This window comes from Lasioglossum baleicum, unplaced genomic scaffold (assembly GCF_051020765.1).
Source record: "Lasioglossum baleicum unplaced genomic scaffold, iyLasBale1 scaffold0120, whole genome shotgun sequence".
Lineage (NCBI taxonomy): Eukaryota > Metazoa > Arthropoda > Insecta > Hymenoptera > Halictidae > Lasioglossum > Lasioglossum baleicum.
In genome coordinates, this window is record NW_027469180.1 from 118104 (window position 1) to 136009 (window position 17906).

Below are 17906 nucleotides of genomic sequence, written 5' to 3' on the forward strand. Positions count from 1 at the left end.
ATGATTTACATTTAATTATTGAATAATTAATTATTTTTTATAACAGGGTACCTAATCCTGGCTTAAGTTTCCCTAAATAAATAAAAAGACTGGAATGTTATTTAATTTTAATGATTTACATTTAATTATTGAATAATTAATTATTTTTTATAACAGGGTATCAAATCCTGGCTTTTAATAAAATTTTTAAAATCTATTTATTTAAAAATTAAATTTAAATATAATTTAAAAATTTCACCTACAAATTATTTATTTCATTAATTGATAAATATAAAATAAACAATTTCAATTGATATAATTAATTTTTAAAAATAGTTTAACCGCTACTGCTGGCACTAAATTTGTCTTTATTAAAATTAATTTTCAAATCCGATTTTCATTAATTGTTATAGAAATTAAATACTAAAATAAATATTTATTTTGAATATTTTGAATATTTTTATATATTATATTAATTTTTAATATAAATTGAATACATAATTTACTAGTTTAACTAATTATTAAAACTATAATAAAATTTTCATATATTTTATTTAAAATTAATTGAAATTTAGATTTAAAACTTGAACTTTAACTTAAAATAGCAAATTTTATATTATAAATTGTAACTATAATCCTATTTAATATTATAAATTTAATTTTATTCCTCTCTATGTAAATAAATATTTTATTTATAAACTAAAATTTTGTAATAATTATTATACTAGTAATAAATTTTATTAATATACACACACATATATATATATATATATATATATATATATATATATATATACAAATTACTATAAAATAATTAATAAACCTATAATAATTAAATAAGGTATATTTATTAATATTTATACATTTTAATGAAATTACTATAAATAATTGAATAGCCATTAATATTAAAAAATTATTAATATTTATATCCTTAAATAATTTTTTGCAAAAAAATAATTAATAAACCTATAAATAAATAATATTAATAAAACTATAGAATAATAAAATAAATTATAATTTATATATTTTATATTTTTAATCAAATTAAATAATTAATATACCTGTAAATATTAATAAACTATATTCATTTAATATTTATAGGTTTTCTATCCCAAAATAAATCAAGTAAATAATAAACCTTTAATATTAAAAATTTTTTAATATTTATATCCTTAAATAAATTATTATGAAATAATTAATAAACCTATAAGTAATATTAATAAAACTACGAAATATTAAAATAAATTATAATATTTATAGATTTTATATTCTTAAATAAATTAAATAATTAATGAACATACAAATATTAACTATATTAATTTAATATATATAGGTTTTGTATTCATAAATAAATTAATACATATATTTAATACACCTATAAAATATTAATAAACCATATTCATTTAATATTTATAGGTTTTATATTCTTATTAAATTAATAAACCTATAAAATATTAAAATAAATAATTTTTAATATTTTATAGGTTTTGTATCCGTAAATAAACTAAATAATTAATAAACCTATAAATATTAACAAACTATATTCATTTAATATTTATAGGTTTTATATTCTTATTAACTTAATAATCGTATATAATATTAAAATAAATAATTTTTAATATTTATAGGTTTTGTATCCTAAAATAAATTAAATAATTAATAAACCTATTAATATTAAAAAAATTTTTATTATTTACAGGTTCTGTTTCCTTAAATAAATGAAATAATTAATAAACTGTATGGAATAAATATTTATTTAATATTCATAGATTTAAATAAATTATTACAACATAAGTAATAAACATATAAATAATAAATAAATTGTATTTCAAATTATAATTATTTAATAAACTAATATTATAATTATATATAATTATTTTCTACTCAACTAAAATAATATAAAATTAATTATTTATACTACTCGACTGAAATAGTATAAAATTATTTATAATAGATTGATTTATAATACTCTACTAAAATAGTATAAAATTACTTTCCTATAATAAATTAATTTATACTACTCGTCTAAAATAATATAAGATTAATTATTTATACTGCATAAATAGTATACAATTAATTGTAAAACATAAATTTCATATAAAATACTATTTTATAATATATCGATAGATTATCAATCTATAAGGATAATAATTTGCTTATTTATATTTTAAATTTAATAAAATTTGTCAACAGTAGAAAATTTCAATGGAACAAATTTCCACATTATATATGCAATAAAATTAGCCCACCACAATACTAGTTGAAAATATCAATTGAGCAAATTTTACACAATAAAATTTGTCAACATTAGAAAATTTCAATAAAACAAATTTTCATATTATATATGCAATAAAATTAGCTCACCACAATACCAGTCGAAAATATCAATAGAACAAATTTTACACAAAAATATTTGTCAGCAGTAAAAAATTTCAATGCAACTAATTTTCATATTACACATGCAATAAAATTATCTCACAGCAATACTAGTTGAAAATATAAATAGAGCAAATTTTACTCAATATAATTTGACAACAGTAGATAATTTCATTAGAACAAATTTTCATATTATATGTACAATAAAATTAGCTCATCACGAAACCAGTCGAAAATATCAATGCAGCAAACTTTACACAATAATATTTGTCAACAGTAGATAATTCTAATTAATTCTCGCTATGAATATTAAAGTAGCAGGTCAAACCGTCGGAGAATATTACCAACTGGTATAGAGTCATTCTTATTACCGAAAACGTACCCTCCCTAGAACCTAACACGCTGTAGCCTGTGTCATGCTTAGTTCTCGCGGAAACAAATGAGAAGACATTTTATCTGATGCACACCATATTTTCTAATATGAATTAGTGGATTGAGAGTCAAACCGTTCTAGATCGTTACGACCTTATTTGAGAGTCGAACGGCTGAGGCAGAATCTTTATATGTAGTTGTGATTCCGAGCGTCAAGCCTGGTATTCCTGGAGTAATTTCGTTGAAAAGTATTGGTACTTGTCACCTTAATTCACGGTTTGAATATTAAAGTAGAGTGTCAAACCGTTCTAGATCGTTACATATGGGTATGAATTAAACCTCTTTATCGAAGGCCTTTCCTTCCGATAAGCAAACCCGCTATATCTAGAGTACAGCTTCCTGTTTAGTGAAACACATTAGTATACATTTTAGTGATGTGGGCTTCAATTTCATGAATTGCGTAGAAGACCGAGGGACAAACCGATCTAGAACGTACCCACCTTCTTTGCGAGTCGCTCAGATACGCCTATAGCTTCACCTATCCTGCGATTCCTAGAGACAGACCACGTATTACGCGGCTTATCCCACAGTGCAGTATTCGAATTAGACACGATATTTCACAATATAATTATTAAGGAACAGAGATAGCCATTGCAGAACGCTTATTGCAATACAGTCAAACTTTATACCGAAAGCCTTACCTTGCGATAACCTATCCACCCGTATCGAGCGTATAACTTCGTGTTCAAGGAAGCATAGTATTATGTATCTTAGTGACTGTAACCTAAGCTTCATGTGTGAGTTCCCAGATCGAGTGTCAAACATTTCGTGAACGTTACAAGCTACATTCAGAATCGAACAGCTATGTCAACAGCTTCACCTATCCTCTGATTCAGGGAGCTAAATGAGGTATTCCGTGAGTAAGCATGGTCATTAGACACCGTGGTTGCACGTTACGCCTTGGTATAATGCCAAAAGTTTTACCGCAGTTTGACCCTTCAAGAATATAGCCTGCTCCATCGAGAGTGTAACTTGGTGATCAGTGATACGCATTAGCATATATTTTAGTGGCAGGCACCTTTACTTCATGTATGAATTAGAAGGCCAGGTGTCAATCCGTTCAAGACCGTTAGTATCCTCTTAGAGATTCGAACTGCTGAGTCAATAGCAGCACCTATCCTGCGATTCCTAGAGTCATAACCGGTATTCCGGGAATATATCAGCCGTATATTGTAGGCAATGGACGCCATAATTCACGGATTGGATATTACAGTGGAGCATCAAAACGATTAAGAACGCATGAAGGCAAATTTAATTTTAATTTAACGAAGTTAAATTCGTATAAAGTCAATCGTCCTACCGAAGAGGTTAACTTCCCCGAATCTAAGCGGCATCATCGAGAGTATAACTTCTAGTGCACAGAAAGGAATTACAATACATTTTAATAACGCGCACCTCAATTTCATGTACGAATTAGATGGTCGAAGGTCAATCTTCTCGAAAACGTTATCACGTTCTGTGAGAGGCAATCGGATACGCCAATAGCTTCACCGCGATTCCGAGAGTGAAACCAGGTATTCCTGGTGCAAATCCGCTGAACAGTATTGGCAGTAAATACCTTAGTAAACGGCATGAACATTAAAGTAGAGCGTCAGACCTTTTGATTGCGTTACCGATTGATATAAAGTCAAACGTTTTACCGATAGCCTTACCTTCCGCGATCCTCAGTGGCGTCGTTTAGTGTATACTTCGTCCGAAGAACAGGAAGGCAGTATTCATTTCAGCTACGGAAACCTTGACTTCATGTATGAATTAGGAGATCGAGTGTCAAGCATTTCGAGAACGTTACCGCACTACTTGATATTCGAAAGGATAGGTCAATAGCTTGAGCTATCCTGTTATTCCGAGAATTAGATCCTCTGTCACGGGAGTAAATCTGCCAAACGAATATTGGCAATTGACACCTATTTTCACGGTTTGAATACTAATGTAGAGAGTGAAACTGTCGGAGTACACTAACAATTCGAATAAAGTCATTCCTTTTACCGAATACTAACCTCAGAAGAACCTAACCCCATTTATCCGGTGCCTTGCTTAATGATCACGAACGCAAATTAGTCGAAATTTTAGCAGACGGACACGCTATTTCCATGTTTGAGAAGCAAAAGGGAGAGTCTAGCAGATCGAGAACGTTACTACCTTCTCTGAGAGTCGAACGGCTACGTCTATTGCTACTCTCATCCTGTGTTTCGGAGAGCCAAACCAGGTATTCCGGGAGTAAGTTCGCTGAACAGTAATGAGAATAAACACCTGAATGCACGGTTTGAATATTAATGCAGACCGTCAATCCGTGGTACATCGTTACCAATTCTTATAAAGCTAACGTTTCACCCAAGATCTTAACACCCGAAAATCTAACCCACTGTATCGAGAGCAAAACATCGTGTTCAGAGAAAAAAGTTAGTCCCCATTTCAGTGCCGGGCACCTTATCTTTATGTGTGAATTAGAAGGCCGGTGCTTAAACCGTTCGAGAACGTTTCTATCCTCCTTGAGCGTTGAACGGATGAGTCAATAGCTCCATCTATCCTGCGATTCCGAGTGTCGAACCTGGTACACTGGGAGTAAATCCGCTTGAAGAATATTGGCAATTGACACCTTAGTACGTGGACTGAATATTAAAGTAAACCGTCAAAACGTTTTAGAGCATTGCCAATTGGTATAAAGTGAAATATTTTACCAATGGCCTTACCTTTGGGAAAGATAATCCGCCGTTTCGAGAGTATATCTTCGTGTTCCGAGAAAGAAATTGGTCATCATTTCAGTGTTCGGCACCTCAAATTCATGTATCAGTTAGAAAGACGAGGGCCAATCCGCTCGAGAACGTTGCCACCATGTGTGAGAGGCAATCGGATACGTCAATAGCTTCATCTATCCTGAGATTCCGAGCATCAAGCCAGCTATTCCGGGAGTAAGTCCGCCTGAAGAGTTTTCGAAATTGACTCCTCATTTCCGGTTTTGAATATTAACGCAGAGCGACAAATCGCCTTAGAACATCACCAGTTGGTATAAAGTCAAACGTTTTTCCGATAGCCGTACCTTCCGCGATCCTCAGTAGCTTCATCTAGAGTATAAGTTCGAATTCACTACAGGAAATAAGTCTCCATTTCGGAGACGGACGCCTTAACTTCATGTTTGAATTAGGAGAGCGGCTGTCAAGCATTCCGAGGACGTTACCGCATTCTTTGGTGTCCGGAAGGGTAGGTCTATAGCTTGAGTTATCCTGTTATTCCGTGAATTAGATTCTGCAATAAGGGAGTAAATCCGCTGAACAAATATTGGCAATTGCCTCCTATGTTCATGGTTTGAATAATAATGTAGGGAGTCAGACGGACGGTGTAAATTACCAATTAGAATAAAGTCATTCCTTCAACCGAATACTAACCTTAGGAGAACCTAACCCCCTCTAGCGGGTGCCATGCTTAATGTTCACAGACGCAAAATAGTCGAAACTTTAGCAGACAGACACGTTATTTTCGTGTATGAGTAGTAAAATGGAGAGTCAAACCGTTCGAGATCATTACCACCTTCTTTGAGTACCGAAAGGTTAAGTCAGTTTCACCTGTCCTGCCATTCTGAGGTCTAGCCGGATATATCTGTAGTAAATTCTCTGTACAGTATCGGTAATAGTCACCCTAATTGGCAGTATAAGTATTAAAGAATGGAGTCAAACCGACGTACAATGTTACCTATTGTTACATAGTCAAACTTTTTACCGATGGTCTTACCTTCCGCGATCCCAACCCACTGTATCGATAGTATCACTTCGTGCGCCTGTGAACAAATTGGTACACACATTCGTGACGGTCGCCCTTATTTCACGTATGAATTAGAAGATCGAGCGTCAATCCGTTGTAGGACGATTCAAACTTCTTCGAGACACGAACGCCTAAGTCAATAGCTTCTCCATCCTGTTATTCCGAGAGTAAAACCAGGTATTGATGGTGTTAATTCACTGAACAGCATTGGCCATAAGTACCTCAATTCACGGTATGAATATTAAAGTACACAGTCAAACCGTTGTAGAACGTTACCCACTGGTATGCAGTCATACTTCCTGCCGAAAGCATTACCTTCCGAGCAACAGACCCGCGCTATCGAGAGTATAACTTCCTGTTGAGAGAAGCATATTTGTAAACACATTAGTGATGGCAGGTTAACTTAATGTACGAATTAGGAGATCGAGTCTCAAACCGGTAACTAACGGTACCACCTTCATTGAGAGTCCGGCGGCTTAGTGACTAGCTTTACCTATCCTGTGATTCCGAGACTTAAACAAGATATTCCGAGAGTCAATCCGCTGTAGACTATTGCCAATGGACACCTTAATTCACGGTATAGATATTAAAGTAGTGAGCCAAACCGATTGACAACGTTCCCAATTGGTATAACGTCATACACTTTATCGCATACCTTACCTTCCGAGGTCATAAGCCGCTGTAGCCAATGTCATGCTTAGTGCTCACGGAAACAAATGCGTGGCCTTAATAGTACACGCACACCTTATTTTTAAATATGCACTAGATGATCGAGTGTCAAACCCTTCCCGATCGTTGTCACCTTCCTTGTAAAATCGCACATATATCACAATAGCTTCACCTATCCTGTGATTCCGAGAGTCATACCAGGTAGTCCGGGAGAAAATCTTCCGAGCAGTACAGGAAACAGATACCATAAATCACGGATTGAAGATTGAAGTAGAGCGTAAATCCAATTGTGATCGTTACCAGTTGCTATAATGTGACACGTATTACCGAAACCTTACCCTCCGGGAACCTAATCCGCTGTATCGACAGTATGACTTCGTGATCAGCGATATAAATTAGTATACTTTATAGTAACCGGCACATTAATTCCATTTACCAATTTGAAGGTCTTGTGGCAAATCGTTCGAGAACGCTACAACCTTCTTTGACACGCGAACGGCTGAGTCAATAGCGTCAGCTTTCCTTGTGATTCCGAGAGCCAAACCTGGAATTCTGCTCGTAAATCTGCTGTTCAGTATGAGCATCATCCACGCAATTTCACGGCATAAATGTTAAAGTACACTGTCAAACCGATGTGGCACGTCACGTATTGGTATTGAGTCAAACTTCTATCCGAATGGGTTACCTTCTGAGAAGATAACCCTCCGTATTGAGAGTAAAACTTCGTGTTCAGCGGAACAAATTAGTATACATGTTAGTCATGCGCACCTCAATTTCGTGTATGAATATGAAGATCGAGCGTCAGACTGTTTGGTGACGTTACCACTTCTACTGAGAGACGCACGGCTAACTCAATAGCTTCATCTATAATGTGATTCCGTGTATCAAATCAGGTATTCCACGCCGGTGCCGCACGTTACCCATTGGTGCAAAGCCAAACTTCTAACCGATGGCCTTACCTTCCGAGAAATAAAGCCGCTGTACAGAGAGTATAACTTCGTGCCCAGAGATGAAAATTAGTATACATTTCAGTGGCGGGCACAGTAACTTTATGTATAAATTTGAAGATCCAATGTCAAGCAGTTCGCGAACATTGCCACCTACTGTGAGAGACTAACGGCCACATGAATAGCTTCACCTACCCCGAAATTCCAAAAGTCAAACCAGAGATATTCCCGGAGTAAGTCCACAGAACAGTATGGGCAATAGACACCTTAATGAACTGTACGAATGTTTCAATAGAAGGACAATCCGTCGGAAGTCATTAACAATTGGTATAGGGTAATCATTTTTCCGTTTACATTACCGTCCTAGAACAAAACCCGCCTTTGCGAGTGTAATTATTAGTGTTCGCGGGAAAAAGTTGGACGAAATATTAGAATACGGATGCCTTATTTTCATGCATCAATAGAAAAATCGATGGCCAAATATTTCGAGAGCCATCCCACCTTCTTTGAGAGTCGAACGGCTTAGACAGTAACTCCGCCTATCCTTGTGATTCCAAGAGTAACACCAGTTATATCAGGAGTAAATCCTCTGCATATTATCGGCATTGATTACCTTAATTGGCGATCTGAATATTAAAGTAGAGCATGAAACCGTTTGAAAGCTTTACCAGATGGAATAGAGTCAAACGTTTTACCAAATTCCTTGCCGTCAGAGAAGCTATCCCGCCGTATCTATAAGCTTCGTGTTTAGGGAATCACATTAGTAACCATTTTAGCGACGGAGTCCTTAAATTCATTATGAATAAGATGATCGATGATCGAACCGATAGAGAACTATTCTGTGATTCCGAGAGCGATGCCATATACTCTGGGAGTAAACGCCCCGCACAGATTTTGGAAAAGGACATCATAATGGACAGAATAAATAAGAAAGTAGAGAGTCAAACCGTGGAGGAAAAATAAAAATTCATATAAAGTCATTCTTTTTACCGAACACCTTACCTTCCGAGAACCTAACCCGCAGTAGCGTGTGTCTCGCTTTATGTGCACGGATACAAATTTGTTGACATGTTAGCAGACAGACACTGCATTTTCATGTATAAATATCAAAATCGAGAGTCAAATTGTTAGTGAAAGTTACCAGCTTCTTTGGGTGTCGAAACGCTTAGACAATAGCTTCTCCTATCCTGTGACTCGGTATATAATAAAGTAGAAAAAGGTCAATCCGTCGGAGAACATTACCAATTGGTATAGACTCATTCTTTTACCGAATACATAACCTTCCTAGAACCTAACCCGGCTTATCGTGTTTCATGCTTACTGTTCATGGAAACAAACGAGTATACGTTATAGCAGAAGCACACATTATTTTCAAATATGAATTAGCAGATCGGGTGTCAAACCCTTCGAGATCGTTACCAACTTCTTTGAGAATCGTACGTCTGAGTCAGTAGCTTCACTTACCCTTGTGGTACAGAGAGTCAAGCCCAGAATGCCAGGAGTAAACACACTGAAAGTATTGTTAGTAGACGACCGTAATTGACGGTTTGAATATTAAAATAGAGCGTCAAACCGTTCCAGAACGATATCAATCGCTATAAAGCCAATCGTTTTGCCGAAGACCTTACCCTTCGAAAAACAAACCGGCTGCATGAGGGGAAAAGGGGGGTATAATTTCGTGTTCCGAGAAAGAAATTAGTATTCGTTGCAGTGTCGAGCACCTTAACTGCACGTACGAAATAGAAGATCGAGATTCAGACCGCTCGAAAACGATGTCACCTTCTGTGAGGGACGAACGGCTGCGTCAATATCTTCACCAATTGTTCTGATTCCGAGAGTCAAGCCTGGTATTCCAGGAGTAAATCCGTTGAACAGTATTGGCAATAGACACACTGCTTCAATTGTATGGATATTAATGTAGAGCGTCAAACCGTTCGAGAACGTTACCAACTGGTGTAAAGTCAAACCTTTTTTCGAAAAATTTGTCGTTCTAGTACGGATACCGAACGAGCTAGTGTCTTGCTTAGTGCTCACGGAAACAAAATAGTAGTCATTATAGCTGACGGAGACCTTATTTTCATGTCTGAATAGCAAAATCGAGAGTCAAACTACTCTAGAACGTTACCACATTCTTTGGGATTCGAACGGATAAGTTAATAGCTTCACGTATTCCAGGTTTCCGAGAGTCTAGATAGGCACTCTGGGAGTAAGTGCCCCGTACGGTGTTGGCAATAGACAGCTTAATTCTCGGAATGAATATTAAGGCAGACATACATACCGTTGTAGATCGTTACCTATTTGTATATGTTTTAACCTTTTGCCGAAAGCCACACCTGCCGAGAATGTAAACCTCCGTTTCGAGAGTATAAATTCGTGTTCAGAGAAACACATTAGTATGCATTTTAATGATGGGCACCATAATTTCACGAATGACTTTGGAGTTCGAGTGTCAGCGTTCGGGAATGTCTCCACCTTCCTTGAGAGTCGAACGGCTAGGTCAATATCTTCACGTATTCTGTGATTCCGAGAATAAAATCAGCCATACCGGGAGTAAATCCGCCGTACAGTATTGGCCGTACATATATCACGGTATTGATATTAATATACAGTGTCAAAACGTTATAAACCGTCACCTGATGGTATAGGGTCAATCATTTTATCGAAGGCCTTACCTTCCTAGATGCTAACCTGCTGTACAGAGGGTGTCGCCTCGTGTTCAGAGAAGCAAGTTAGTATGAATTTTAGTGACAGGCACCATAATTTCATGCGTTATTTATAAGATCGAGGGTCAATCCATTCGAGAACGTTACCAATTTCTTGGAGAGACGAACGGCTATGTCCATAGCTTGACGTATTCCAATATTCTAAAAGCCAAACCATGTATTCCCGGAGTAAATGTTACTAATTTGCTACCTTGAACACTGGATAAGACAGTTGCTGCAGCGGGTTGGGTTTATCGGAAGGAATTGCCTTCGGTAAAAAGATTGACGCTATACGAATAAATATCGTTCTACAAAGATTTGTCGTGCGACTTTAATATTATAACCGTCAATTAATATGTCTATTGACAATACATTTCAGCGGATTTAATCCTGGAGTGCCTGGTTTTAAACCCGGAATCTCAAGATAGGTGAAGCTCTTGACTTAGCAGATCGACTCTCAACGAAAAGTCACGTTCCCGTTCCATTTGACAACCGACCTTCTAATTGATACAGGAAATTTAGGGGCCCGTCACTGAAATGGATACTAATTTCTTTCTCTGAGGACGAAGTCATACAATCTATACAGCGGATTATGTTCTCGGAAGGTAAGCACTTCCGTAAAAAGAGTTACTCTATACCAATTGATAATGATCTCCGTCAGTATGACTCTCTACTTTAATGCTCATTCCGTGAATTATCGTATCAATTGCCTTTCTAGTTCGGCGGGTTTACTCCGAAATGATTTGTTTCACTCTCGGAATCACATCGTGGTTTAAGCCACTGACTTCACCGGATTTGTTCTCGAGGATGGTGGTAACGCTCTCGAACGGTTTTACTCTCGTATTTTCTCTTCATGCATGCAAATAAGGCGTCCGTCTACTAAAATTTCCTCTAATTTGATTCCGCCAACTCCAAGCAAGACACTTTCAATGGCGTGATACGCTTCTCGGTATGGCCTTCGGTCGAAGGTATGACTCTAAACCAAGAGATAAAGCTCTATAACCATTTGACGCTCTGCCATACCATTCATACCGCGAAATAAGCTGTCTTTTGCCAATATTGTCCAGCGAATGTGCTCCCGGAATACCTGGATCGACTATAGGAATCACAGCATAGCAGAAGCTATTTCCTTAGCAGTTCGACTCTCAGCGAACGTGGTAAAGCTCTGCAACGGTTTGACCCGAGATCTTCTAATTCATGCACGGAATAATAGTCCCCGTCTAAATTATGTATATTAATGTGTTTCTCTAGACGCGAATTAATACTCTCGATGCTGCTGGTGATATTCGCGGAAGGTGAGGCCTTCGGTAAAACGTTTGACTTTACCCTATTTGGTATCGATATCAAACGGTTTGATGCTATACCTTAATATTCAAACCGTGAACTACGGATTCGATTGGCAATGTTGTTCATTCGATTCACGCCCGGAATTCCTGGTTTGATGCACGGAAACACAGGATATATGAAGCTACTGACTTAGCCGTCCGTCCCTCACAGAAGGTTTGACACAAGAGCTGTTTGACCCTCGATCTTCTAATTCGTACATAATGTTATGGTGCTCATCATTGAAATGCATAATTATTTGTTTCTCCGAGCCCTATGGTATACTCTGGATGCAGCGGGTGAGGTACTCGGAAGGTAAGCCCTTCTGTAGAATGTTTGACTCTATCCGAATAGGTAACGATCTAGAACTGTTTGACGCTTTACGTTAGTATATACACCGTGAATTAAGTGTGCTGCTAATACTGGTTAGCTGATTTGCTCTCGGTATCCCTGGTTTTACTCTCTGTAGCACAGGATAGGTGAAGCTGTAGTCCTGCCCTTTCTTCTCTCACTGATAATCGCAACGATCTCGAGAGCTTTGGCACTCGATCTACTAAGCCATATTTGAAATTAAGTTAATCGTCACTAAAATCTCGACTATTTTGCTTCTCTGACTTCGAAGTTATACCCCTAATACAGCGGGTTAGTTTCTCGGATGGTACAGCCTCCGGTGAAAAAGTAGACTCGATACCAATAGGTAACGTTGCACAATTGTGTGATCCTGTACTTTAATATTTATACCAGGAAGTAGGATAATAATGCCGATACTGTACAGCTGATTTTCTCCCAGGATACCTGGTTTGACTCTCGAAATCAAAGGATATGTGAAAATATTGACTTAGCCGTTCGACTCTCAAAGAAGGTGGATAAGCTCCCGATCGGTTTGATGTTAGACATTCTAATTGACAGCTGAAATTGTGGTTTCCGTCACTAAAATGGATACCAATTGTCTTGTATGAACGCGTAGATATACTCGTCATACGGCGGGTTTGCTTCTCGGAAGGTGAGACCTTCGGTAAAAAGTTTGGCTCAATACTAATTCGTGACTTTCTACAACGGTTTGACTCTGAAGTTTAATATTTATACCGTGCATTAAGGTGCCTAATACCAATGCCGTCCAGCGGAATTACTAACGGAATACCTGGTGTGACTTTCGGAATTTCAGGGTAGGTCAAGCTATTCACTTTGCCGTTCGTCTCTTACAGAATCTGGCATCGTCCTCGGACGGTTTGACCGTCGATCTTTTAATTCATACATGAATATAAGATGCTCGACACTCAAATGAAGAATATGTCCCTTCTCTGAACACGAAGTTATACTATCGATGAAGGCGGTGAGAATCGCGGAAGTTAACGCCATCAGTAAACATTTGATTTTACAGCAATTGGTATCGTTGTATAACGTTTCGACGCTCTGCGTTGGTAATCAAACCATGAATAAAGGTGACTATTGCCGATACTCTTCAGCGTATGTTCTCCCGGAAAACTTGTTATGGCTCTCGGAATCGCAGGATAGGTGAAGCTACTGACATAGCCGTCGGACTCCAAAAGAGGGTGGAAAATTCCCGTACGGATTTATTCCCGAATATTTTATTCGTACACGAAAATAAGCTGTCCGCTTGTTAAAATGTCTACTAATTTTTTTCCGTGTGCACTAAGCATGGCACTCGCTACATCGTGTTTGGTTCTAGGAGGGTAATACATTCTATAAAAGGAATGACTATATACCAGTTTGTAACATACTCAAATGGTTTGACGCTCGACATTAATATTCAAGCCGAGAAATAAGTTGCATAATGCCAACACTGTATAGCGGATTTACTCCGGGAATACCTGACATGACTCTCTGAATCAGAGAATATGTGACGCTGTGGACCTAGCCGTTCGATCATCAAAAATGGTGGTTAAGTTCTCGAACAGATTGACCCTCGACCTTCTGGTTCATAGATGATATTAAGGTGCCCGTTAATAAACTTTATACTATTTTGCTTCGCAGAGCACGAAGTTATACTCTCGGTACAGCGGGTTACCTTCTTCCATGGTACGGCCTTCTGCAAAGAGTTAGACTCTGTTGTTGAAATTTCCAGTTTTTCAATTCCAAAACTGAATCTTTTAGTAATAGTACCTGCTGAATTAGTTGAGTTTACTTTTATGACATTATTTTGTTACACTTATTGCTATTTAAATGATTGCCTTTATGCGCACCTTTGCTTCCGGATCGACACGTCCGGCGCGGTCTTGTAGTTGTGTACGCCAGAACGGAGCGGCACTACTGGATCGCCATCGTTAATCTAATTAACCGTGATTTTGTACCGCGAGCATTTCTCACGCGTTTTCTCTTTATTTATACAAACTCTAACTTACGGCTATGGTATTTCCGATTTTTTTCAAAATTTTCAATTTTTACGTTAAAGAAATAAATTCGTTATCTAAATCTTTATCTTCGTTTGAATTAGTTGAGCGCAGCAGCGTGAATAACCAGATGGAGCTAAACGCGACAGAGAAACACGCAGTGTCGGTAATTTTTTCTGGAGCTTCCTGCTTTACACACAAAAGAGTGAAAATTTTTGCCAGAAAAATGGCCATTTGCGGTATCTGGGAGCAAAAACAAATCGATATTGTGCACAAACGGTAGCTCCGAAATACCCAGAATCGGAGATTCTTCCTCGTGCTGCCAATTTTCCAAATGGAAATGAATATCTTTCATTGAAAAATAAACTTTGCAGTATCAACGTGAACAGTTAAATCAAGATAAGCACGATCGTAACGCCCAGACACACCGAATCAAGAATTTTTTTCGAGCTGCCAGCTTTGCAAAAAACAAGGAAACAATTTTTTATTCAAAGATGGTTTTTTGTGGCATCAGCGTGTACGGATAGATCGAGAACAACGTGACTATAACGCCGATAGACCCAGATTCCGTGATTCTTTCTCGAGCTGCAAACTTTACACACAAAAAAGAGAACAACTTTTGTTTCAAAAATAGTCTTTCGCCGTATCAGCGTGAGTAACTAGATTGAGATAAACGACCCGGTAACGTGGAACCAGCCATAAATGATGATTTTTCCTCGAGGTGCCAACATTACAAATAAATATTTTTGGATGAAGAATGGACATTTGCGTCCTGTGAGTGAACAAACAGATCGAGAAATATCGATGGTTATGCCGAAAGACGCAGAATCTGTGATTTTTACTCGTGCTGCCAAATTTACACACAACGAAAATAAAAACATTTATTTGAAAAATGGACGTTTGCGGTATCAGCGTGAACAATTAGATCGGAATAAAAGTGACGGTGCCGCCGAAGCACCCAGAATCTGTGACTTCTTCTATAGCGGTCAAAGCTTCAAAAATGGAAAAAGAATTTGTGTTTGAAAAGTGGACTTCTTCTGTATCAGACTAAGCAATTAGATTTATATAAACATGACTGTAACGCCGAAATACACGGAATCGGTGACGTTCCTTGATGCGCCAACATGAATGAAAAGTAGGAATAGTTTGTGTTCACAAAAGTGCTTTCTGGATTATCAGCGTCAGTAACTAGATCGAGATGAACTGAACGGTAACGCCCAAGCAGCAGGAATGGGTGATATATTCTGGAGGTGCCAACTTATAAATAAATATTGATGATTGATAAACTGTCTTTTGCGTCATCAGCGTGAACAAGTAGACCTAGAAAAACGCATTGGTATCACCGAAACAACCAAAATCAATGAATTAGTATCCGTTATTTTTCCTGGAGCTGCCAACTTTACACACACAAAAAATAAAACTTTTGTTGGAAAAATGGACTTTTGCGGTATCAGCGTGAACCATTACATCGACAAAAACGTGACGGTCGCGCTGAATTACCCGAAATCGGTATATCTTTCGCGAGTTGCCAACTTTGAAAAAATATATTCCTATTTGAAAAATGAACATTCGCGCTATCAGCGTGAACAATTACATCGAGAAAAACGAGACAGTAACGTTGCAGGATCCAGAATTCATGACTTTTCAAACAAATCAATACAAAAACGACGGTTTCGCCGAAACGCCCGGAATCGGTGATTTCGTCTGCAGCTGCCAACATTACAAATAAATACATTTGATTGAAAAATGGACTTATGGGGTAGCAGCGTGATCAAATAGATTTGATCTAAACACTACGGCAGCGCTGAAACGCCAGAATCGGTGATGTTTTCTCCAGGTGCCAACTATAAAAAAAAAACATTTTTTGTTCGAAATATAGCCTTTGGCGGTCTCTGCAGGAACAAATAGATCCAAATAAACATGACGCTAGCGGCGATAAACACGGAATCAGAGACTTTTCCTCGAGCTTCAAAATTTACATACACAGAAATAAAAATTTTGATTTGAAAAATGGAGCTTCTCGGTTTCAGCGGGAACGCGCTGATCGTCAAATTACGACAGAAAAGCTGAAACACGCAGAATCGCTGATTTTTTCTCATACTGTCAACATTGCACACACAAAGAATAATAATTCTGATTAAAAAGTGGTCGTTTGCGGTATCTGCTTGACAAATTATATAGAGAGTGAACAACAAGTATATTTAGAGTAAACACCTCAATTATTTATGCATACTGAAATTTACTGTTGTGATATTTTGGATTTATTTTACGTAATATTATAATTTTTGTTTAAAAAACTGTTTTTCTTAACAAAAGTGTCATTGGAATAATTTGTGTGTACGTTTATGGCATTTTTATGGTAAGAACATTGATATGTGATATGATTATCACAGTACGTGCCCACGTTGTCGGAGCGATACGACTGGAGTGGTCCGGCAGTGACATAACTAGTACTGTTCAGCGTATTTACAACCGGAACACCTGGACTGATTCTCGGAATCGCAGGATAGGTGAAGCTACTTTCGTAGCCGTTCGTCTCGCACAGAAACTGGCATCGTTCTCGAGCGGTTTGATCACCGATCTTATAATTCATACCCGATGTTAAGGCAACCGTCACAGAAACGGAGTCCAATTTCTTTCTCTGAACACGAACTTATACTGTAGAAACGGCTGGTTTGCGTCTCCGAAGATAAGGACATCGGCATAGTATTTGACTTTATACAAATTGGCAACGACCTATAACGCTTTGACGCCTTACTTTAATATTCAAATCATGAACTAAGTTGTCAGTTGCAAATTCTGTTCAGAGGACTTACCCCGGATTACCTGTCTTGACTCTCGGATCCACAGGGTAGGCGAACTCATTGACTTAGCCGTTCGTCTCTCGCAGAAGTTGGACATTAGATGACGCGACACTAGAATGTATACCAACTTCTGTCTCTTTAGGTGAAGTTAAACTTTTGGTGCAATGGGTGATATTCTCGGAGGGTAAGGCCATCGTTGAAATGTTTGACTCCATACCAATTAGTATAGTTCTACAACTGGTCGTCTATCTACATTGATATTCGAACCTTAAATGGAGGTGTCTGTTGCCAATGCTGTTCAGCGAATTTACTCCACGAATACCAGGTATGACTCTCGGAATCACAGGATATGTGAAACTATTGACATAGCTTTCCGAATCTAAAAGACAGTGGAAACAATCTCGAACGGTTCGACACTCGATCTTCTATTTCATATTCGATAACATGGTATGCTTCTGATATAATGACAACTCAATTGATTCCGTGAACACTCAGCTACACACTCGATATTGCGGACAGGTTCTCGGAAGGTAAGGAATGGGGTTAAACGAATGACTTTATTTTAAT